Source organism: Mesoplodon bidens (assembly GCF_964165515.1).
Source record: "Mesoplodon bidens genome assembly, chromosome: 2".
Classification (NCBI taxonomy): Eukaryota; Metazoa; Chordata; class Mammalia; order Artiodactyla; family Ziphiidae; genus Mesoplodon; species Mesoplodon bidens.
Window position 1 is genome coordinate 65,943,228 of NC_138177.1, and position 25,764 is coordinate 65,968,991.

Genomic DNA, 25,764 nt, shown 5'->3' on the forward strand with positions numbered 1-25,764 from the left:
ATGATACTATACATAGAGAATCCTAAAGATGCTACCAGAAAAATACTAGAGCTAATCAATGAATTTGGTAATGCAGCAGGATACAAAATTAATGCACAGAAATCTCTTGCATTCGTATACATTAATGACAAAAATCTGAAAGAGAAATTAAGGAAACACTCCCATTTACCACTGCATTGAAAAGAAAAAAAATTACCTAGGAATAAATCTACCTAAGGAAATAAAAGAACTGTATGCAGAAAACTATAAGACACTGATGAAAGAAATTAAAGTGAATACAAACAGATGGAGAGATATACCATGTTACTGGATTGGAATAATCAACATTGTGAAAATGATGATACTGCCCAAAGCAATCTACAGATTCATTGCAATCCCTATTAAACTACCAATGGCTTTTTTCACAGACCTAGAACAGAAGATTTTATAATTTGTATGGAAACACAAAAGACCCCGAATAGCCAAAACAATCTTGAGAAAGAAAAATGGAGCTAAAGGAATCAGTTTCCCTGACTACAGACTATACTACAAAGCTACAGTAATCAAGACAGTATGGTACTGGAACAAAAACAGAAATATAGATCAATGGAATAGGATAGAAAACTCAGGGATAAACCCACACACATATGGTCACCTTATCTTTGATAAAGGTGGCAAGAATATACAGTGGAGAAAAGAAAATCCCTTCAAAAAGTGGTGCTGGGGAAACTGGACAGCTACATGTAAAAGAATGAAATTAGCACACTCCTTAACACCATACATAAAATAAACTCAAAATGGATTGAAGACCTAAATGTAAGGCCAGACACTATAAAACTCTTAGAGGAAAACATAGGCAGAACACTCTTGCACATAAATCACAGCAAGATCCTTTTTGGCCCACCTCCTAGAGAAATGGAAATAAAAACAAAAATAAACAAACAGAACCTAATGAAACTTTAAGCTTTTGCACAGCAAAGGAAACCATAGGCAAGACCAAAAGACAACCCTCAGAATGGGAGAAAATATTTGCAAATGAAGCAACTGACAAAGGATTAATCTCTAAAATTTACAAGTAGCTCATGCAGCTCCATATCAAAAAAAAAAAACAAACCAATCCAAAAATGGGCAGAAAATCTAAATAGACATTTCTTCGAAGAAGATATACAGTTTGCCAACAAACACATGAAAAGTTGCTCAACATCACTAATCATTAGAGAAATGTGAATCAAAACCACAATGAGTTATCACCTCACATTGGTCAGAATGTCCATCATCAAAAAATTCTACAAACAGTAACTGCTGGAGAGGATGTGGAGAAAAGGGAACCCTCTTGCACTGTTGGTGGGAATGTAAACTGATACAGCCACTATGGAGAACAGTATGGAGGTTCCTTAAAAAACTAAATGTAGAACTACCGTATGACCCAGCCATCCCACTACTGGGCATAGATGCTGAGAAAACCATAATTCAAAAAGATACATGTACCACAATGTTCATTGCAGCACTATTTACAATAGCAAGGATATGGAAGCAACCTAAGTGTCCACTGACAGATGAATGGATAAAGATGATGTGGCACGTATATACAGTGAAATATTGCTCAGCCATAAAAAGAAACAAAATTGAGTTATTTGTAGTGAGGTGGATGGACCTAGAGTCTGTCATACAGAGTGAAATAAGTCAGAAATAGATAAACACCATATGCTGACACATATATATGGAATCTAAAAAAGATAAAAATGGTTCTGGTGAACCTAGAGACAAGACAGGAATAATGATGCAAACATAGAGAATGGACTTGAGGACACGGAGAGGGGGAAGGGTAAGCTAGGATGAAGTGAGAGAGAACTTACATACAAACACTACTAAATGTAAAATAGATAGCTTGCATAGCACAGCGAGATCAGCTCAGTGCTTTGTGACCACCTAGGTGGGTGGGATAGTGAGGGTGGGAGGGAGGCGCAAGAGGGAGGGGATATGAGTATATATGTATACATATAGCTGATTCACTTTGCTATATAGCAGCAACTAACACAACACTATAATGCAATATACTCCAATAAAGATGTTAAAAACTAAAACAGAACACAAAACTGCCTTGTTTTAAAAAGAATAATAATCACACACACAAAAAAATTAATAAATACAGATGTCTTCTCAGTCCTGGGCATCAAGACCAGCTTCATGGGTTTCCAATATGGACAGTTGCCTAGAGTCCCACCCTTAGAAGGACCCACTACTTCATTTAATGCTCTGCTGAAATTCTTAATAATTTTTGAAACAAGGAACCCCATATTTTCATTTTGCCCTAAAACTGGCAAATTATGTAGTCTGTCCTGCCCAACAAACTGCATGTACCCCTTGCAGCTGAGAGAGTGGTGGGCGACTTTAACCAGTCTGACTTCCCCATAGTAAGCCAACAGTTGGGAATGATCATAGAAGCTGTCCAAGTTTAGAGATTATAAATAACAGGGCAACAGAAGATAGAGTATAGATTGGAGCTACCATTGCAAACACATGTATCCAGGTTCCAGGCAGGCAACCTAAATGTGGGAGAGGGGCTGGTATAACAGGGTAAGGCTAACAGACAGAGCATGTCCTGTCTAAAGACATTCAAATTCAGTTTTAAAAACACTGAGTTGTATTGAACAGAAAATACAAGTGGATCACTAATTTGCAACCCATGCTCTGGCATAATCCAAGAGGCCATTGCAGATCCATGGTTATTCCCCATGACACCTGCTTATCTTGTACAATTTGTTTCAGAACTAAGATATTTCTCAGCAAACTAGGATGCCAGATCAGTTCATATATTGATTTTTTTATTATTCTTCCATTGCCTCTCAAAGATATACGTGTATATTTTACACTTAGGATACTTATTTGGCACCAGGCCTGTGCTGAATCCTCCTGTTTCCTTTTACATTGAACAGCCTCACCCTTGTCATTCATGCTGTGTTTGATATTTGCTGTAATATGATTAGATAATTGTGGTGAAGGCACCATTCCCTGAGCAGATGGGCTGAACATTTAGAGTGAGCCCTTGTAGCATGGTGCATGAGAGCACTAAGAACCTGGCAGAAACTGAATGGAGGGTGTGTGTGTGTGTGTGTGTGTGTGTGTATGTGCACACACGCTTGCCAAAAACAAGAATCACCCCAAAACAGCTGGAAAAATGGCCCAGTCCTGACTGTGGCTGCTGCAGGGACTCCTGAGGGACTGGGGGGTTGTAAGTTTAGCAGCTGATCACAGTTCCCTTTAATATCTGAATAGTACCCATGTTGATGGAGGCACATTAGTCAGTACGCCACTCCTTTCCCAATATTAAGTTGATTTGTTAGTTTTCTCTCAGCATGTTTAAATACATTCATACATCAGAAATGAAATATCTTACCTAATTCTTGAAATCTCAGAAAAAAAGTGACTTTTGAGTGCTAACTACATAAAATATATAAGGTGTAGCCAAAATGTGAAAGACCTAGATTCAAGTTCCTATTCTTGTATGGCATAGACTTGTATAAATCACTTACCTTCTCTAAGCCTCCAGTTCCTTATCTGTAAAATGAGGTCATAATGATAGCTACCTTATCGGGTTGCTGCAAGGATCAGGTAAGATAAAGGCCCCTCCTTTTCACCCAGAGGCTTGAGGGCATTTATAGTTCAACAACTCATTTATAGAACACAGATTAGTAAACTCCATTTTACATGTGAAATCCAACAATTAATCTTCTCCATGAATTAAGTAGGAAAATCTCCTTAATTCCAAATAAATTCCTCTTGTGTAAAAATGTGTAATATACCTAAAATGGGACAACTTTGGAGGAAAGAGAATATCAGCTGCCTTGGATGAAGCCCAAAGATAAGGAAGAAAATTGAACTTTATAATCCTTGGGTCTGTAGGTTCTCTAAAGTTTAAAGATCTAGGATTTAGAGATACAAGTTATATCAGTAGACTTTGAATTACTGGAACAACACCAAGAGTCCTGTGAATTATCTCTATTCTTTCCAAAGGATACTGATGATGTCATTTGGATCATATAAAATCAAAAACCAACCTGTGTCAAATCTAAGGCATCCCTGCTTTCTACGCTTACATTGGGTGATAGGTAAAGTCTATGAAATTCTACTTTCTCCAGTGATTTCTCTAAGACTTAAGTGAACTTTAAGAAATGAACTACTCTGAAAAGACCAGGGCACCCAGGAGCCTCCTAAGAAATTATGTGAGACTGAGTAGGCTCCATATGTGAAGTACAGTTGAAAGCATTCTGCACACCACCTCCTGATTAATCTTCCTCAAAAAACTGTATGGTAGAATGAGTAATAGCCCCAAAGATGTCAGGAACCAATTCCTGAAACCTGTGAATGTTACCTTATATTACAAAAAGAATTTTCAAGTGTGACTAAGTTAAGGATTTTGAGATTGACACATTACCCTGGATGATCTGGGTGAATCCTGAATAGTAAGGGTAAATGTGTTTAAAAGGAAGGAAGGGATGTAATGACAATGCAAGCAAGAGGCTGGAGTGATGTAAGGAAGAAATCAGGTTCCAAGGAATGCAGGCGGCTTCCATACCCTCATCAAGGCAAGGAAATGGAAATCCTCCAGAGCTTCAAGAAGGAACAAGGACTACCAACACCTCGACTTTAGCCCAGTAAAACTGATTTTGTACTTCTAGATGCTAGAACTGTAAGATACATTTGTATTGTTTTAAGCCACCACATACGTGGTAATTTGTTTAGCATCAATAGGAAACATATATAAACTGGTGTCATCAATTTTTACTCTCCTAAAAATTAGAACAGGTAACTCATAATAATATCTAAAATATATTGAGCACTTACTATGTTCTAGGCACTGAATTAAGTATAATACCTACATATGGTTATCTGCCTGACAATGCTTCAGGATTGATATTAGCATTATTAACATTTTACTGAAGAGGAAAATGAGGTTAATAAAAGCTAAGGACCTTCTCCAAGGTCAGCAGCTAATAACATTTCTGGTTTTATTGTTTTGTATCTGTCTTACCCCAACGACTAGGTTGTAGCCTCCTTGAAGGCAAAGGTTATGTCCTAACTTCCTGTATTCCCAATCAGTTCTTATCATAGTCCCTAAATTCTAATGAAGCCTACCTGAAAACCATGATGTTAGCCAATGAGAAAATAATTTTATATGCATAAATTTAATCTACTCCCATCTGTTCAGAATTCTACTAATTACATAAGGGAAAGTGTATCTGATTTCCCTTAACAGTCGTCTCCACTGTATTTTCTTCTGTCTTGTGACTATGACCACAGGAAAATCTCATCTATGAAACTGGGTTCACATTCTTCTCATTGGCTGCCCTCCCTGCCCTCACTTTCTTTTTGTGATTCAGTCAGAGGAAGTAGATTTCTTGCAAGAGATCTGTCATGCAGAGGCCAAGTGCTTCTGGTTTTTCATTAGATGCTGATGGTGTTAGATTTAAAGTTGACACCGAAGCCTAATTAAACATTATGCCAGTGCACATATTCTGCAAATTAAGACACAACACATTACTGAGCCCAGTCGAGGATAAGTTATAAAAGAAGCTGTCAACATGCAAAGGACCCTGTTAAGTGCTTTAAACACAAATTTTGAATTTAAAATGCAAATGGGCTGAAGCTTCCTTTCCTTTCAAGTGGGAAAGAAAATTTAAGTGGGGGTAGAGAGAGTTTTATTTCATTTTTTATTATCACTGAGTTTTGACACAAGTAGCAACCAGAGTACATTTCAGCAGTTTTAGAAATGGCAAGAGGAACTAGCCTACAGCTAACAACACACTTGCAGCTCCTGGCTAGTTGAATGAAAAGCAGGAACCAAACCAACCCCATCAATGTTGACAAGTCAGCACATGTATTGAAAAAGAAAAAAAGTTTTCAGATTGAAACAGGCAGGACCACTGGCGCTCCAGATCTGAACAGCTGTGGAAAAGTTCTACACCTGACTTCATCAAATTGGGGTGGGCGGAGTGTTGGGAAAAGCCGGAGAGGTTTTGAAATCTGAGGTGATGGACTCTAGCAGCAGAGCCAAGATCAGAGCTGCGTATATCGGCTGTGACAATCTGAGTTTCAGAAAGCAGTGAGTAGAGCGAACCATGGGAAGGAACGATGTAAGAGATGGAGAGATTTGGGGCACTCTGTTCTACTTTACTGGATCCCAGCCCCACCCCTACTCCCATTTCTATCAATTATGTGTAAATGTGTAGCCAATAAGAGGTTGAGACGAGATTCCATCATGTACACCATGGTGTAGTTGTTTCTCTACATTTAAACTATTTCTCAGTCTTTGAGGTGTTACTTTTATTCATCCAGCAAATACCAAGTCTTTATTATGTTTATGCGCTGACTAAAATAAAAAGTGTTTGCTCTCCTAAAAGAGCTTGCATTTGAGAAGTGAAAGAAAATACAGACATCTACCTTACTAATTGCCCTTCCAAGTGATAAATGCTTCAATACAGAGTGACACAAATTGATTCCCTATAGGGTGGAGATGAAAAATGAGTCTAAGGTTGGTTAGGAAGACCTCACAAGGATGAAATATTTGAGTTGGATCTTAAAATAAATAAATAAATAAAAGTAGAATTTGCGCTGAAGGAGAGGTAAGATCAGACTGAGGTATTTGAAAATAGTGCTTAAAAGTAAAACCATTGGAAGAATTAAAAGGGATAACATAAAAGATAGGACATTTCTATTCAACTCAACCAAAAGAATCATAACTTGGACACTTTCTGTTCCAAGTTGTTTATTTGATTATATCTGACTATAAGCCATTCATATGTCCTTTCAGGGGAATGAAATGGTAGCAGTGACTATTTTGAATTTTTAATTACTTTTTTCTTAATAAATAAAATAGACTTCAGAGGCAGAGATCTGATTGAACAACTGATCCAAAAAATGGAATATAGTTGGTTTTATAAACCTTATCATGGGATCATTAAAATTAAATCTTATAACCACTTCAGAAAGAACTCCATAAGCCTTGGTCAAAGCTCCATGCCAATAGTCAACCCAATTTATTTTGTTCCCATTAAATTCAGTTCCCACCATATGTGCAATAATCTGTTAAATAAATGGAGTACAAAAACACATGCACACGCACATGCACACATACACACACACACAGTTTTCTGCTCTTAAGGAAGTTACATTTTGAGGGAAGAAAGGGTTTGTGTACATGAGAAAACTACAGAGCATTATATGATAAAATACTAGATTGAATGAATTCAGTGCCAAAATCTATAGCAAAAGACAAATTCTGTGGGTGGCAGAGATGGAAGAAATCATAGTTGGAAAAGCTTAACTGAAATTGGCTTAAGTTGATTTTTTAAATGTATAAACACTATCATCTCAAAGAAGATTTGATATTTTATTGTGGTAGTAGTTTGACATGAAAAGGGAAAAGTGACATAGATCTAAGAGAAATTAAACTTTTTTAAACATCAAATTTTACCTTATTTGAAGTTCCCATCTTTAAAAAATATCTTTAACATATTGAATTTTCTTACGATTATGCAGGGAAAACTGTGATTTCTCAATTTTTTCTTGATTTTTAGGGTGAATTAGGTGTAATTTACTAAATAACATAATTGTAGGAAAATTGATTGAATGGCATTTAATGGATTTTGCTAACTGAAATAATTAAATGGTAATTGCTTAATAATATCAAATTATTTGTTGCTGTATACAATTATTAATTACATACAAAGAAGAATTGAACAGTTTATTTTTTTTTGGCAACTACAATGATTGAATAAATTATTTAATAGTATCCAATTAATTGTGTTCTATTCAATGATGATAACTTATTGAAAAGTAATAGATGAATTTAGTCTTCACACTCAGCAAGCAATACTACACGGAATAAAAATCCATATTAAATCAAGAAAAGGAATAAATCATATATTTTTCCTTATATGGCAATAGAGTCTGTTAAAATTAATTTCTTTTTTATTTTAAAAAGTGAGTTTGAATACAACTTTGTGCCTGTAAATATTTTTTTTCAAGAAAAAAAAATAAGTTGAAAGATATTGCATAAACCCAGCCTGGCTCCTACCTATGCAGTAAATCAGGGGTCCTTCCCCATCATATAGGAGTGCAAGAAAGAGAATGACATATAACCTGCATTCCTTTGTGGGTCTGGGGAAGGCTATTAAAAAATAGGACTTATAATTAATTATTACTGATGAGCCAGACAAGCTGAGACATAATTCCCTTAAACATTTCCCAGTCACAAGAGGTATTTTCATGGGCAAATTCTCTTTTTCCATGTTGGGAAAAATGTCCATCTTTCCTTCACTAATGGTTTCATCCTTGATAACAATAGTCCTTAGAGAAGCATAAAACACCCGAGATGGAACAGATCTTAAAATTCATCCAGTTGCGGTGTCTCCCAAGTGTATGACAGCATCTCCTCTTGGTGCTGTCACTAAACTGCATGGAGCTCATGGGCCTGTGCATCCGTGTGGGAGAAGAGGCCTCAGCCAGAGGTCCATGCACTCCCCCAGCAGTAAGAGTTGCCACGGATTCTTCTCTATTCAGTACAGTGAGTACGGCCTCAAAGTATACCTGATGAAAATGTCCTAGAGGAGAGAGTAGAAAGAGAGAGAGGAGGAAGAAGCAGGCAGAGTTAGAAATGGAAGAGTGGAAAGTAAGCAAAAATCCTGTACAGGAGCAGCAAATTCTAATCACGTGGTGAAAATTAACTCTATGTATATATAGATAAGATAGATTAGGTAGATAGATGATAGATACAAAGATATATATATAGATAGATAGATCAATTGATTAATCTTCTCTAGAATTCTTTCATTGGTCATATGACAAAACACCCTCTTTACCTATGCCTGCCTTTACTATTATGGCCAAATGTAGGCAAAGAAAATTTCACATTTTGTAGGCCTAAACTCAGTTTTGCTGTGAAGCTTCTGAATGTTTAATTAATATTTTCACTGTAAAATTAAATGTATTCATGGTAAGAAATCAAAATACAAATAATCTTCCATAACTAGCTAATGCATCTTCACCAAGTCCTATTCCCCAGAGGTACAGATTAACAACTTTTTATCTAACTTTCTTGAATTTTTGGGTGGAGGGCGGGCAGGGGGAGGAGGAAGCTGTGAAAGCAGCTGTAAAAAATTTACACAAAAGAATCATCAGTAAAAATATTATGAAATTATTTTTACCTTAAAAAGTAGCTTTCCTACTTAACTCTTAATTCTTTTTAATATTTGCATAATAGTCTGGTGTGTATTTGCACCATTTATTTAACTAATCTGATGGATGCTTAGAGTGCTTTCAGTTTTTCAATAATACAGGCCAGTTAATTTTTTTAAATGTTCAGGACACTGAATTGAGAGCCAGATAGTACAGACACTATTCGCTAAATAATAGGCCAGACCTATGCGATAATAAACATAAGTATGAAAACAGCGTCAATGTTCTTCATCTGATTATCAGTCAATTAAGACAGCAACAGAAGTGATTCAGTTGATTGCAACATTTAAGGTTGACAACTGGAAAAAAATGTTTAAAAATGGTGAATCTACTTCCTGTCTGTAAACACCAGTACAGTTCCTTTGTGACCTTGGCAAGCTTTTGCCTCTTATACCCCCTTCTGGATAATGATAATAAATCACATCATCTCACAAACATCACTATGTGAAGTTTTACACAGTTTGCAGTTATAATGCAACATTTATATTAAATAGAATAACTAGGATGAACTTGCATGATATTAAATGGACAAAGTCTTTGGCACCAATCTCTGAAGCTCGTTATATATATTGCATAGGACTGAGATTAAAAAAAGACCACTTATCCCTTGGCTTTATACGTTGAAATTAAGGCTCCATACACAATTTTTTTTATTTTTACTTACTTTGGAATTTTACTGACTAATTCATTCAAACATTCACTATGTATTATTTTTTTAATACTCACCATGCGCTAATCACAGTGTCAAGCGTAGAATATAAAGATGACTATGCACTGAAGTAGTCTGTATCTCTACATTGCTTAAAAAACTTTCAAAAGGACAAGGTAGTATTCTCTTTGTTATTTTACACAATTAAACCTGAATTCTTTTAGATTATTCTGCTTCACACTTTTCAATCATGCTCTTATCTCTTGGGCTCCAGTTTTAAGAGGCAGCAGGTTGTTCAGTGCAATTGCAGCTTAGGGAAGATGGCGACTGAAGAAAGACTGGAAAGGGCTTCAGCTAAAAATATTAAACTATATATTGTAAGTGCAAAGGGTTTAAACATGGCAGTGATGTGATGAAACCAGTGACTTAGGGACTAGCAATAGAGTAGACCAGAGAAAGAATTTTATTATAAAGCAAAAGAGAGATGATGGAGAGCCTGAAATGGTGAAGGCTGGTGAAAATGGAAATGAGAAATAATTGCAGGGGTATTTCAGAATAAGAATAAGAAAGACATGGAGACAACTGAATATTGGAGTGAGGGAAAAGGGCACACAGATATTTTAAAAGCCCATTCTTTTTTTTTTCCCCTGGGGTGGTAGAAAAAGGATATTCTTTATCTGTGAATGTGTCACTCTCACCAAAGAGCCTGGTGCTATGTGTGTCCCCGTAGAACACCCCAGCTTCCATTAAACAAAGTGCTCTTCTTAAATGCTTTCCTTGTAAGACCTGGCTGCCCTACCCTAAGCCATTAGTGGGAACAGAACGTTAATAAGGAGGCACTGTGGTATCTCTAAGAGACGTTGACCTCCTTCAGCGGAAGCAGGGCACCCATTATAGTGTAATGATAAATCACAAGCTTTTCCCTTCCATTATTTTCCCAGAAGACTCTTCTCTGAATGCATAAACATGCTGGAGGGAGGAAGGAAAAAAAAAAAAAAAAAAGCAACAGATGAATAGAAATGTGAAAAAAGAGAGAGGAGGCAGACAGACAATCAGCAGACTCCCAGTGGGATTTAAAATAATAAATGCACCATACATATCCACATATATTTGCATATAGTGAAAATTTAACATAGCCTCATAAGGGAAAAAATCCCCACAAAAATGTATAAATGTGCTATAAGATATAAAGACCTCACTCAGAATTATAAATATAAATGACATCTCTAGGAGTATTTATTGTATTTAATATTATGGTGCTTTTCTCTTTATTGCTGCAAATTCAAAGCCAATCTAAACCAAGGGGTGGGAGAGAGCATAAATAATCCATAAATTTAAACCTAAGCCAATCTTTCAGCTCTATTGGTGATCTCCTCCCATTGAATAGGAATTGGCTTTCAGGGGAAAATATTTTCTAGGTTCTCCTCTCTTGATACATTGACCGAGAACCAATAATGAGGTGTAGACCACCCTTTCTGGCCATACAATGATATCTACAACATACCTCAATCACTATTGCCAAAGACCTACTCTTATATCAGCTACAGCATTGTGCCTCTCAGGTGGCTTTTGACTCTAGAATCTAGGTTATACTAACCAAACACTAAAATGACTTTGGGGGCTCTAGGGAGATGGCTCCCATTCACTGGAAACAAGATCAATGAGAACGTATGATGGGAATGAATAAGGCAGGTTCCAAAAGAGCTAATTGGAACATTGTGAGTATAGTTGTCTATGTAAATCGAAGAAGTCACTGTGAGTATATGGGTTAGTTTCCACCTAGCTCAGAACATCAGACTCCACCTTTGACTTCTATTTCCCCTGCCTTTGATAGCAAGAATTCCTTGTTTAGACTAGATCTTTCCATATTTGCAAACTACCTTCCACCAATGACCTCTGTCATGTCTCTCCTCAAGTTCTGAAATTTTATTGCCCCTTCCAATTGTACCTAGTTTAAATCCTATAACCTGGCTTGTTTAACCAGCCCCAGTGCTCTTGTAAGGGGAACATTCAGATAGATGAAGGATTGGAGGTTGGACTTTAAGGGTATTTGGATCAAAAGAAGTCTAGTTGTTCTGAACTTTTTGTATCTCTAGATGTACTTCTCTCTGTTTAGTCATTTACTGGATATTTGGTAGTTGACTCCAACAACTTTCTGCACTTGCCCTATCTAAAATTCTTCAGTTTGCTTTGGAGATCCACATCCATGTTGATGCAGGGAGGCTGAATTGACCTCTGGCTGCAGAAATGAAATACATAAACTAGGTAAAGTCAGTTAGTACATTCCACAGATTTCCTCCCTCATATCCTGGCCAGAGAGATACTTTCAAGACTGGAACTGTGCACTAAGGTGGCACTCAGAATGAATTTCAGGACTTCTTCTGGGGATGCTGGGACAAAGGTATCATCTCTCTTCTGCAGGTGTGAACAAGGAAGCCTCTAGTTGTTAGAGCTGTTGCATTTCTCTTGGAGCCACAAGGAAGTCTGGTATTTAATGTATGCCATAGCAGGTAAGATAAAGCAAAGAAATCGAAAGAAAATGGTACTCCATATCAAGCTCTCCTGTAGCTACCCCTACTTCTGGAACTTCCATTCATTTTAGGCATTATATTAAATTCAAACCTAGTTTGAATCAAGATTTTGTTATTCATATTCAAATGAACAGAAATTCACTTGTGAGGTGTGGTTTGTACTCCTGGCTTCAATATAGGTTTTGGTAAAGTTCCTTCATAAGTCCTGTGTATAATTTGTAAGTAGTAAGTACATTTCCAATGTGTACTACCTTCAAGCAAAAAGGAACTGACACGCTGAAGTGCATATTCCAAAGTTATTGGCCAATTTCTTTTATTCTCTATAAGGCATCTATCTAACTTTGAAATTATTTCTCCAATGAATTAGATGTATCCTATTTCCATGACATCAACTTTTAAATTTTATTTAAAAAGTTGCTTTTTTTTTTTTTTTTTTTTTTTTTGCGGTAGGCGGGCCTCTCACTGTTGTGGCCTCTCCCCTTGCAGAGCACAGGCTCCGGATGCGCAGGCTCAGCAGCCATGGCTCACGGGCCTAGCCGCTCTGCGGCATGTGGGATCTTCCCAGACCGGGGCACGAACCCGTGTCCCCTGCATCGGCAGGCGGACTCTCAACCACTGCGCCACCAGGGAAGCCCAAAAAGTTGCTTTTTACATGCCCCCCCTACTCTTTTCTTCATGATTGCTTTATAGTTTTGGTTCCATAGCTCTTTTTATGACAGGTACATGTATCCTGCCCCACCCCCCTTTGTTTTTGTAAGAATTCCGGTTAGCACCACTTGCCTGGTAAAGGACCAGATCATTTTTGGCTTGAGCTGAAGAATATTTCCTCCAAGACTACTGATTTATGACTCAGATTTTTCAAATATTCTCTAATAGAGCTTTCCATCAATAGCTACTTTATATGTACAAAGTATTCATTGCTTTCTAATAACCCATACTGCTTTTCCTTAGCTTTGTTGCTAACATCTATTTTTTTGACCATACGTCAGTTCAGTAACTCAGTCATTTTTGAGCTATCATGATTTTCATCTCTTTTCTGATTTATTAGCAGACTACACTCTCTCTAGTATGCCTTTCTTTCTTAATATATTTGAGAAAGACTCTTTGACCCCAGCTGTCCTGAATGTTTTACTGTACTTTCTGGCCAAGGCTTTTGCAATGGGTGCAGTTTTATGAATCTCAATATGAGCTTTGCTTTTAAAAGCTGCCCTTTCAGTTCATTTAAATAAAATGTCTCCAGCTGTGTTTATGCTACAAAACCATTCGTAACCCTCTCCTCCAGTTTGGTCCCAAACATTTTTTGTTTGCAGACCTCTAGATTGCAGCTGCAATGGCTCTTGTTTTTGTACTTTACTATGAACCTATCATAGTGCAGTTTTCAAGAACTGTCAACTGCAATTGCCATTTTCTGAGATCAAAACACTGGCCTTATAAGCAGACACTCTATTGTAACCCCTCTGTCCCAAAGCCCAGACAGTATCTCCCACCACCAATTTTCAGAACCTTATGGTGTCCAGAAAGCAACCCACTTAGCAGCCATGGGGAGTCTGGCATTTCCAGAGGCCTTTGTGACTGCCTGAAAGGCTACTTTGGGGCTAAGTTATGTGACCCACAAGATTTATGACTGGCTGACTTAGAGGTTAAAGGATTTGTCCCACAAGAGCTAAAAAGAAAAGAGAGTCATACTAATTTTTTAAAACTACATTGTCAACATAGGAATGGCCCAAATTAACAGAGTCTCTTCCTGGGTAAATTGTTGATGCCTTATTTTGTCTTCTCTCCACTATTTTGCTTTATTTTCCACTTTTTTTTTCTATTCTTCCTTGATGCTATTAGAATATTCATTCAATTTCACAAACAGGTAGAGGATACCCATTTGAATATCCTCTTCCCACCTGCAACAGAGGTACCATGCTCATGAAATTGACAAACATTGTGTGGTTGGGTTGGATTGTCCTTTGTAGTAAGAAATGTTGCCAGTTCTGGTGATTACTCTTAGACTGTGATAGAGCACTGACACATTATTCCAGGCAGTGCTATACTTTAGGTTGTCAAATAGCAACATGCAGCATTGTTCATTTGATCATGAGAATGGAGAAAATTGGGAATGTGTGACTTGAGGGCCCAGTAACACCAGGTTTCCTAATCTGGGTAGCCCAAAATAGGAAAAAAAAAATAGCTTGATTCTAATCCAAGTCCCTAAGAGAAATCTGAGGATCAAGCTGGGAAGACAAATATCAACACTGAGTTCAGAGAGACAAGAAAAAGAGTTTACCTTGGAAGCAGAGCCAAGAGTAAGAAGCTAGATAGAAATAAAGAATGCTACAGGATCATAAAGAAGAAGGTTGTTATGGGATCAGAAATAAGAAGGTTGTCCTTACGGTAATAAATGGAATCATATATGTGATACTAAATATTATTAGATAAGTGCTATAAATTTAAGAGATTATGATAGTTGGTCAATAGGAAGAATGGTTTATAAATGCCTTGGATAAAGAAGTTTAGGGATTGAGATATTTCAGTAGGTTTTACAGTAACCTAGATGTAGCCATTGCTCCATGGCATTGGTTTATCCGGGGACTGACACCATATAAACTTTTTATTAAACTATTTCCTGAAATATGTACTGGCTTCTTGGTTCAATGTTCTAACTTCTTATAAAGTAACAGACAAATGTGCCTTTATAGTAGCTACTGATTATACCAGGAAAAGTTTAACTTCTCCTTGACAAAGGACAGAAGAATAGCACAATAGTGTTTAAATTTGAAATTTTATCCATAACCACATGGTGATTTTACAAGGCAACCTTTAACAGTAAACATAATTTCTTACCCAGTTGTACTCTAAGAGCATGATTATCAATGCAACAATTTTTAAATGACTAAAAGTGTTCCCTGTTATAGGAAGTCTCTTCTGTTCCTTCCTATTTTAATAGATCTTGGTGACCACAGATAAATTGGCAATACTCTGATAAGCCTGAACATAGTTAACTTGTTGTTTCTGTCTTGGAACGTTCGAATTGAAATTAAGTGTAAGTTGCTTAAATTTTTGAGCTCATGGGGATATCAGAAATCTAAACTTAATAATATTAATAATAATTTTAAAGCAAGTGGTGTCCTAATTGCAATATGGTATGGTAGATTGGATCCTAGAAGCAAAAAAAAAAAAAAAAAAAAAAAAAGACATTAGTGAAAACCTGGTGAAACTGAAATAAAGCCTGTGTTTTAGTTAATAGTAATGTATCATTGTTAAATTCTTAGTTTTGAGATATGCACCATGGTTATGTAAGATTTTAATATTAGGGGAAACTGAATAAAGAGCATACGGGAACTCTTTGTACCATTTTTGCAACTTTTCTGTAAATGTAAAAGTACTCAGAAATAAAAATGTTATTAAAAAAAATCAAATGATCAATGCGAAGCAGCGAACATAATGTGATAGCTATCATCCCTTCTTTGTTATTCCCCTTTGGCAACATTCATCTTCTCTATTCAAATAGTTTAATTTGATTCTTTCTTTTCCCAAAGGTAGAAAGTAATGATCAAAAAATTAGTCAGTCAGCTCTGTAGATATCAATAATATGTGTATAGGAGACATTTATATTAAAACAAAAAGCAAAAAAAACAAAACAAAACAAAGAAAAAAAAGCAATAAAACAAACTCCAAAAACTAAAGTTTGGCTTTCCTTCCTCCTGCTATCTAACCAAGTTCTCTAAAAGGACAAGGACGTTGGTTCTTGAGTGGGGTCAGGATTCATTAAAGCCATTTGTCCTGATCCCCTTGGTACTTCACCCAGAATCCGCTTCACGTTTTTCTCCATGGAGTAGCTGTAGATGCAGTTTGGGTCTTGGTCCGCAAATCCAGTTCTCTTGACAGCTGCAGGACACTTGGTAAGAACAAGCTTCAGTGGAATTCTAATTTGACCCCACCTTGAAGCCCTGGCAAATGGTGGTTGCTCAGTAAATGTTGCTGAATGAATAAATTAGATTGAGCAGTGAGCTGGGAGTGGAAGCAGAGACCAAAGGCCTCTGCCACCCTGGTCTGCCAGATGCTCTATCCCTGACCCAGGCCTGATCCCTGAGCACTGTCCAATGCTCACAATACTATAACTCACCACTGGATATTGTCTTTGTGTGAGGAACTGTATTTGTTTTACCCATGACCTCCCCAAGAGTCAAATTTTTTTCCAGAGGGAATAACCATATTCTGTGATCAGAAAGGAAGAATTTCTCAAGGAGCTTGGTTCTTGCCTTGAACTGAAGAAAGTCAATTGGCTGTCAAAAGTTTGATCTGGCATGAACAACATAGCTTTACATACGTATGCATGTCATGAAGGGTAGTAACACAGTACCATAATTCTAGGAAGAAATTCCTTTGGAACTCACAATTATCAAAGAGCTGTAGAGCCCTGTTTCCTGACATCTTCACAGTTAAAAAAGCTATTGGAGAAAATAATTCTGTGACAATTTATAATCTATGACAATTTCTGCCATTGCCATTTGTTTCTAAGCAGCTTGTCCTTTGAAGTTACTCTTTTGTATGGTCAAAGGTAAGAATCTCTAAATCTTTGCACAAGGAAAAAAAGGAAAAGAATTGAGTGACTGAGAGTATGGAATGGAGGTCAGATTCCCAGGTGAAGGAAATACAGTTGGGCATTTGTTAAATATCTCTACTTTCCCCCTTGGCCTGTGTAGGTGATAGTTGTTGATACATTATGTTTAATAACAACAAAAGAAGATTTCAAAGTTTTGAGATTGATTGTGGGCCTATTATCTACTCAAAATGAAGAATGGCACCTATTTCTTGGAAAGATTTCAAGGTATAAAAACCATCCACCTCTTGCCCCCGCCCCTTGCAATAAATCTAATCCCATAATTAAATTAAATTAAATTAAATTAAAATCCCTTTTTTTTTTTTTTTTTTTTTTGCGGTACGCGGGCCTCTCACTGTTGTGGCCTCTCCCGCCGCGGAGCACAGGCTCCGGGAGCGCAGGCTCAGCGGCCATAGCTCACGGGCCCAGCCGCTCCGCAGCATGTGGGATCCTCCTACCGGGGGCACGAACCCGTGTCCCCTGCATCGGCAGGCAGACTCTCAACCACTGCGCCACCAGGAAAGCCCCAAAATCCCATTTTTGTCCTAAAGCATTCTAGTCTGTTAAAACAATTGACCCTGGGAGAAGTAGCGCATTAAGCTTTAGAAGACATTACTGTGGATTAGTTTAGCAGAGGGTTTTTTTGGAGGGTTTGGGGAGAAGAGAAAAAGACCTTGAGATGAAGAGTCAAGGGAGAAGCATTTCTTAAATTCATTTTACATGTTTTCACATTGAATCTTCACATGACCCTAGCTTCACCGTTCAGATGCGGAAGTGGTAACTCACAAATATTAGGCAAATTGCCCAAGGACACTCAACTGGTAAAAAAGGATCTGAGGTTTAAATCTGGTGTATCTGACTCCCAAGTCTGGGCTGTCCAGTTAGAGCAAGCTGAGACTACACAGAGTTGCAACTCAGAGAGGGGAAGCACCATAGTGATTGCAATGGGGGTGGGGATGGATGGGGAGAAAAACAGAAAGTGGCCATTTGTAAACAATGGTTGCTAGGTCCCAAAGCCCCTACTGGGTCTAGTCCAGCAAAATCTCTCTCTCTTTTTTTTTAATTAATTAATTTTTTTTTTCAATCTTATATGGAGGCAGATTAATGCAGTGATTTAGCTCACAGGCTCTGGAGTCAGAGTGAGACCTAGGTTTTCATGCAGTCCCTGCTTACTAAGTGTGTAAGTTGGAAAATATACCTATTTCTCTCTTTTCTTATTCCCACATTTGTAAAGTGCAGATATTAATTGAACTTTCTTTCATAGAATTACTGCGATGATTCAATGAAATACTGCATGTAAAGCGCTTAACACCAAGATTGAGACAGAGGAAGTGCACAATCAATGTTTGCTGTTATTACTTCCACAGGGAAAGACAAGAGAGCTGTATCCCATAAGGATAGATCCTTCTAATCTCTATCAGAAAAGGAGCAGTCCCAGACTCTTTAAGACAATGAGGCTTAGTACAGGGGACACGGGTTCGAGCCCTGGTCCGGGAAGATCCCACACATTGCGGAGCAGCGAAGCCCATGCACCACAACTACTGAGCCTGCGCTCTAGAGCCCACGAGCCACAACTACTGAAGCCCGCGTGCCTAGAGCCCGTGCTCCACAACAAGAGAAGCCACCGCAATGAGAAGCTCGCGCACCGCAATGAAGAGTAGCCCCGCTCGCCGCAACTAGAGAAAGCCCGCGCGCAGCAAAGAAGACCCAATGCAACAATAAATAAATAAATAAGTTGATATTAAAAAAAAAAAAAAAAAAAAAAAAAAAAGACAATGAGGCTTGATTTTACGGTGGTATTTGAAACTTTCTTTGTTTTTAGTGTTTTTTTTCTTCCCATATGGGGCTTCTCATCATCTTATTACAGTCCTGGCGCCTTCCTATCTCTGAACATAAAGCAGAAAAACATTCTAAATGAAATTTTCTCAAAGAAGAGAGAGGCAGAGGGAGACGGGCAGAGAAAGGGTGTCTGTAACTACTAAAGGACCTGGAAGGAGTTTTATGTCAGCTTCTGCCTTTTCTTCATGGATGGTCAAATATTTCCGATTTCCCTTTGTCATTCTACACTGTTGTGTCTTTTAAGGGTATGAGTGTGTTTGTTTCTTGTGGGCAGGGTGGTGGTTAGTAAATGGGAAACAGTAAGCAGAAGTTTTTCTAAAAGTATTAGAATCATAATTTATCTGTGAAAAAGTGAGGTTACATGGTATAGTGGAGGGGAAACTTCCCTGTCACTCAGAAAACTCCTGTGATCACACTGAGGCATACCATCCGTAAGATACATTATTCTTCCAGAGGTTGCAATTTTAGATAGAGGAAAATAAGGCAGAACGAATAAGATCTTTTGAGGCACTTGAACACTGCCACTGGAAATGGATTGGGTTGGGGGTGGCCAGGAAGAGGAGGGGGAAGAGGGAGCTGAAATACAAAATAAAACAAAGCTGAAAGACCCAGGAGAGTCCCAGCCCTTTAGCTTGTAATAAGTCAGCTTTTGTTAGCTTGGCTTTTGAGTATTAAGCACTCAGTTCATCTCCATTGATTTGTAATGAGCCTGGGAGGCTCACAAAGCCTTAATCAAGCCAGGATCCCTTTAAAATGAACTCTTCTGCGAAGAGAGCTGGCAGATAGCATCTGCTGAGGAGCTGTGCTGGAGAGAGCTCACTGTCTCCATTGTGAAGCTTACACTGAGCCAGAGAATGGGGTAGGGGCTTCATTAGTCTGATAAAAACAGACAGGCCAACTTTTCATTACAGGGATGCACAAATCCACTTTACTTGGCTTTCCTCCTTTACATTATAAAAGCAGTGTCAGGCCCAAGCTTATAGGACTCATTATTCCATACAAACTCCAGACCTGGAGGTGGGGAGGTGCAGGGAGCTGAGCCCTCCAATCTTGGACTGGCAATGAGGACTCTGCAAACTTTTCAAAGCAAAAACCTTGGGTTAACCCAAGGCCAAGATTTCTAACCCCATGAAATTCAGATCCATAAGATCATCTACTTTTTTTCTACCGTCAAACAAGAGAAAGTGGTAGAATTTTTGACCTTTTTCACTGAGGGTCATTTATTTTAAGATTTGTGCTTCAGGATTCTGGATTATACAGAAATGCTAATGCTGGTGTGTTTGTTTCGTGCTCTCTGCTTTAGTTCTAGTAAGATGGTTGAAAGCAAATTAAACATATTGGTGGGTTTTTTTCTTTGTATCATATTTCATTATGAAATTACAGGTAATATAAAATTTTATAGTAGATTTAAACAAAAATTTGGGGGTAGAGGCATTGAAATGGTGGCTTGGATCAAAGTACCTAGTTTAACTTTTGCAATTTTTTTTTTTAGTTTTGGCCTCTGCCAAAACTGTCTCTCTGTTTTATTCACTTTTTCCCCTCTACTCTTTGAACTCTTTGCTGTCTACTAAGCTGAGGAATTGACACTGCCTTATGTGTCCTATCACTAAACTTAAAACTCATGGATCTTCTTTTCCCTCACCCCTTTATATATAATGACATATATTGTTTAACACTGTATTTTGTCAGGTGCCTCTATTTTAAACCATATGCAGTGTTATTGTCTGGTATTGTCCTTAGACTAAGGCTCCATATTTTGTAAAATAATTATAACAATAATATGCTTTATCAGTATGATATGTCCCAGGTTTTGCAAGGTATGTTTATTCAAAATAAAAACTATCTGATAAATAGAAGCACTTTGTTTACTTTCAAAAAATTATATTGAAATTTTCACAGGAGATAGCTGATGAAGTCATGGTAAACTCAAGGGTTGACTATAATCTACTGTTCCAGGTTAAACAGATGCCTTACTTCCTAGGCCAAGAATGACCCATTGTTTCATGGGAAAAATTAAGGTTGAACTTGGAGGGAGTTGGCATCTACACAGAAAGCCGAGGATTCATTGCATTCCCTGAAACACCTGATGCAGAAGCATGGCTTCACCTGGAACGTCCTGGTGTCATCATGCGTTCATCTGTGTACTTTTGTCAAGCATTCAGTAATGATGAAGTCTACCAAAACTGGCAAGGCTCTGAGCCTGCTTTTAGGGAACTTTAGCTTCACCACAGATGTAGGCTTAGGTATTTCATCTTATATATTATCAATAATACTCTATCTGGTCCTCCTTTTTATGCTATAGGGGAGGAAATCAAATCTATTTTTTTCTCTACTACCTTAGATTCAGAGGGTGGGGTCTGTGAATTAGACCCACAGAAGAGAGATTAACAGGAGGAAAAAGAAAAAAGGAGTTTATTTACACGTACAATGTGTGTATATGGGGGAGAATGCAGTAATGAGTAATTCAAAGAGGTGGTTAGAATTTGGGGCCCATATACCATCTTAACAAAGGGTGATAAATTTGTGGAGAAGTGACAAGACAAAGGAAAAGGGTTTGTGCTTCAGGGGATGGTAAATTGTGGGAACGTAAACATGTGGGGGAACTAATGGAAGATGAGGATGATTTTAATAAGGTTAATTTGTGCAAACCCATCTGTGCCTACTTTCAGTCTCCAGTGATAAGGTTATTCTCCTAGTACAGGAAAAGGGAGAGGGATCACCTTCACAAAAGGAAATTTATGTCCTGATTTTAGGTAGATAGGTGGAGAGCAAAAAGTTCATTTTGCATTTGCTGCTGCTTAAATGTCTTTAGCACCAAATAATCCTTATGCCAAAGTGGCATATTTTGGGATGGCATATTCTGATCTCCTTTCGTGCCTTAAGATTTGACCTTCATAGGCCAATGCTTAACACAGTGTTTTGTGTTGAAGTTATGTAATCAACCCACATTTGCAATAGCTGTGATGATGATGATGATGATGATGAAGATGATGATGATGATGGTGAACAAACTCAATCCATTATTGTATCTCTTGTATTTTCAACTTCTGACTTGAATATGACAGAGGCTGATGAGTCAAGATACCAGTTGTTTCTATTGGCAGAGATGAGGTGACTCGACAATTTGGGGTAAATTTATCCAGCTCCTAGAGGATGCCTCTTTGATCTTAGGACATTTCCCTTAGTTAGTCACTAGGATCAGTCAGCCCCAGAAATAACAAAACGTGAGGTACACAGTTCTCCAAACTGTGACGTGACAAGATAGGATATAGACACTGTGCTTTTTTTCTGTAATGTCTGAATTTACTAGACAAAGGCCTAATTTTACTTCTAAGTGTGTAGAATTTGGGACACTGCCAGGTATATATAGATAGTAACTTGCTTGATGAAGAAAGAACCTGTCTTTCTTAGTCCGTGTAAATATCTGTGAGAGCCTATCAGTTTCTGCTCTCTGCATTCTTACCTGAGATGAGGGTTTCCTATGTTTATGTTTAAAAAAGAGGATAAAACCCTGACCCTTCCTTTAACTTTCTCTGAGCTGGAACTGCCATAAGTTTTTATTACAAAAACATATGCTAATCAGGCCTAAACCTGGGCCTGAACCAGTGGGAAATTAGGAGGGATTTACAGCATCTCCTTGAGACCACACCTGGTACAAGCCTACTCGAGACAAGCTATTTGGTCCAAATGTTAGTTTTCTTCTTTCAATCAAGAGTTAAACTCCTTTTCTTTTATGTAACTGGCACTACATGACCTGAGTTTCTTTGTTCCTTTTAGTGATAAATCTAATTGGGTCTCAGTCCTGAAAACAACCTCTGGTTTGGCACTTATCCCAAGAGAGATGGAATGTGGTATAGAGGTCAAGAAAAGGGTGATAAATTGAGGAATTATGGATCATACCTTCAGCTCTGTTACTTTAATTGCTTTTAGCATCACTGTGAAGGAAGACCAATCCAGCAATGGTCAAGCACTTAACAAAATAAAGCGAGAACTGAGGGCATGACACACAGGAATAGGTGAGCTCTGGTGTGGGGTTTCCTGAGATCAAATCATGTGTAACTCCAGCTTTTTAAGACATTAGCAATGGAATAAGTAAAAGCATTGTGGTCTTGAAGATGCCAAGTCTCTCAAAATAGCTCTGATTCAAATGCAATGTGTTAATATCAATAACTGGGGGAGTTATCTGGGTAGATGGTCAGTCTCACAGACTGCTTTGGACTCCAGCATGGGATTGGGAATGCAGAAAAATTGCTCCAGGGCAGTACAGAGTGGCTGACAACAGTCTGATGGTTCTGGAGGACTTCTCAGTTTGGACAAAGAGGCCCCAGAAATTTGGACCTTGACCATGGTGGGACTCAGACATTTCATCAGGGGACGCAGTGAAGATGAAAGCTGACACCCAAAATCAAAATATTCTGAGATCCATCTAACCAGATATCCTTTTCCCTGATTTTTCTGGTGAAAAGAATAGGAAAAAAGTAAAGAATACAAGAAACTTGATTTTGTAGTTAACCAAATTCAATTCTAAACCAAAAAGGGTGATTTATACAAATTGATATATTTTAGTTTTCTGCCACCAGCAGAAATTTACATATCTGCACACCCGAATCTTATGACTATAAGAGCTCCTATAAGAACAAAAAGGAGTGAAGAATTTGTGGAAGAAAGAACGATAATCCAGTAAGACAAGGGTTGAGAGGGAGCCCCAGAAAGTGGCACAATAATGATATTTTAGGACTTTGTTGAGAGATTTTCAACATATTGGTGGGAATAGAGAGCATGTTGAAGAGTGGATGAAGAATGAGGACCTGAAGATAGCTGATTTAAGATCAGGGTTGGGGAGGAAAGAAATAAGATTGGAGAATAGCTATAACAGGACTTGGGGTCAAGTAGAGGGTGGGGCTAGTTGGAATGCTTGTACATTAAGGACAAAGCCAACAGAAAGATAAAAGAAGCCACAGGAAAAAGAGAAGACACCTTGAAGGAGGTAGGGGATATGGGATGAAGTGACATGTAGATTGGTTATTGTGAGTAAGAAGAGGTTTGTTTTATTTTCTCAGACAGGAAGAAAGTAGGTAAGGATGGTTTTCCTGCGTTTTATATAAAGAGGAATGAGGGGTTGAGGGAGAGGACCATCGATTGCTTTCCTGCATGGAAAACCTGCAACATCTCAACTAGATACCCCTGCATGGTAACCATCTCCTTTTGGTGAATACTTTCAACTGCTCTCTCTCTTATAACATCTGAGTTCATGACATTTCATAAAAAGATGCTGAAACCTCTCTTATCAGTTTCTTATCCTCTCTTTCAACCTTCTCTCTCTTTCATGTTCTTCTCTGCCCTCCCATAGATTCACACTTCATCTCCACTGCTCTGCTGGAGTCTTATGTGTTGTTGTCTGTCATGTTTCCAACTGGATAATTTCTTGCTATGCTACCACAAATGTTATCCCATTAGCTTCATAATGAAGGTTGTGGACAAGGCACACTGCTTTGCATGTCCCATGCTTCTAGCCTACCCGTTCTGGGACTCCACTTATGTCAAAGAGGTAGATGCACAAGAAAAACATTCTGCTGCTAATTTTTTAAAAAATTAATTATTTATTTATTTGTTTTGTTTGTATTTATGGCTGTGTTGGGTCTTCGCATCTGTGCGTGGGCTTTCTCTACTTGTGGCAAGTGGGGGCCACTCCTCATCGCAGTGCGCAGGCCTCTCACCATCGTGGCCCCTCTTGTTGCGGAGCACAGGCTCCGGACGCGCAGGCTCAGTAATTGTGGCTCACGGGCCCAGTTGCTCCGCTGCATGTGGGATCCTCCCAGACCAGGGCTCGAACCCATGTCCCCTGCATCGGCAGGCAGACTCTCAACCACTGCGCCACCAGGGAGGCCCTCTGCTGCTAATTTTTTTAAAAAACACTCATACTTTCTTCTCTCCCTTTATTGCCCTAAATTTTTAGAATAATGAAAGTTCTTACTACTAACTGATGATTATCTTGGAATTCTTTTGGGCATACAAAACATTTAAAGAATTATAAATAATAGAAAATCTGAAATTGAACCAATGACACTTTATTTTCTTCCCTAGAACCAAAGAGATGCTGTTGCTTCTCTTCTCCCCTTCTAGAAGCTGTGGTCCTTCAAAAAAAAAAAAATGGACTATATCAATAGCTTGACAACAGTCTCCCAGTCTGATGACAAGGAGATGGCTTTTTTTGAAACGGTGGAGACTCTGGTTCATAACTGTATTTGATTTCATGGGAAGAGAAACAGCCTGGTCTATTTTATAGCTTAACATCTAGGAGAGTTGCACAGGATACTTGTTGGTTGTGTATAAATGAATAAAATTAATACATGGGGATCACAATTTCCTCACCTGAACAATTTAGATCTTCAATAATAAAAACTGAAAATCCAAGTAATTGCTTCATTTACTTATGTACAAATCATGGGCATCATGTGAAACATTTTTGGACCTGATCTTTTGTGAAAATAAAATATATTTAGTAGGAAAAACATTTTTCTTTTTAGTAATGGGAAGAAAATCATAGCTACATAGCTGTTCCATAGCCAGAGCTTTGGAGTCAGACTGAGCTGACTTCCAACTCAGCCACTCACTAGTTGTGTGACCATAAGTAAGCTACTCAAACTCCCTGAGCTTCAGTTTCTTCCATCATCAAATAGAAATGATCATATTTAAGTCTGTCACCTCTTAGAAAGGACTATGATAAGGATCCTGAATTCCTACATCTTGTTCTGTCATCAATGGGATATAAGCTATGGAATTTTCTGCAATCTAATAACATTATTTATGGCTGACCAGTACTTTAGCTTTAAATTCATGGATAATCTTTCTGGAAACCTGTTTTCCTTCTCCCCTAATATTGAAAGTAGAGGCAGGCCTAACCAGTTAGCTCTGGGTTTCCCTTTCCTGTGGTCCTC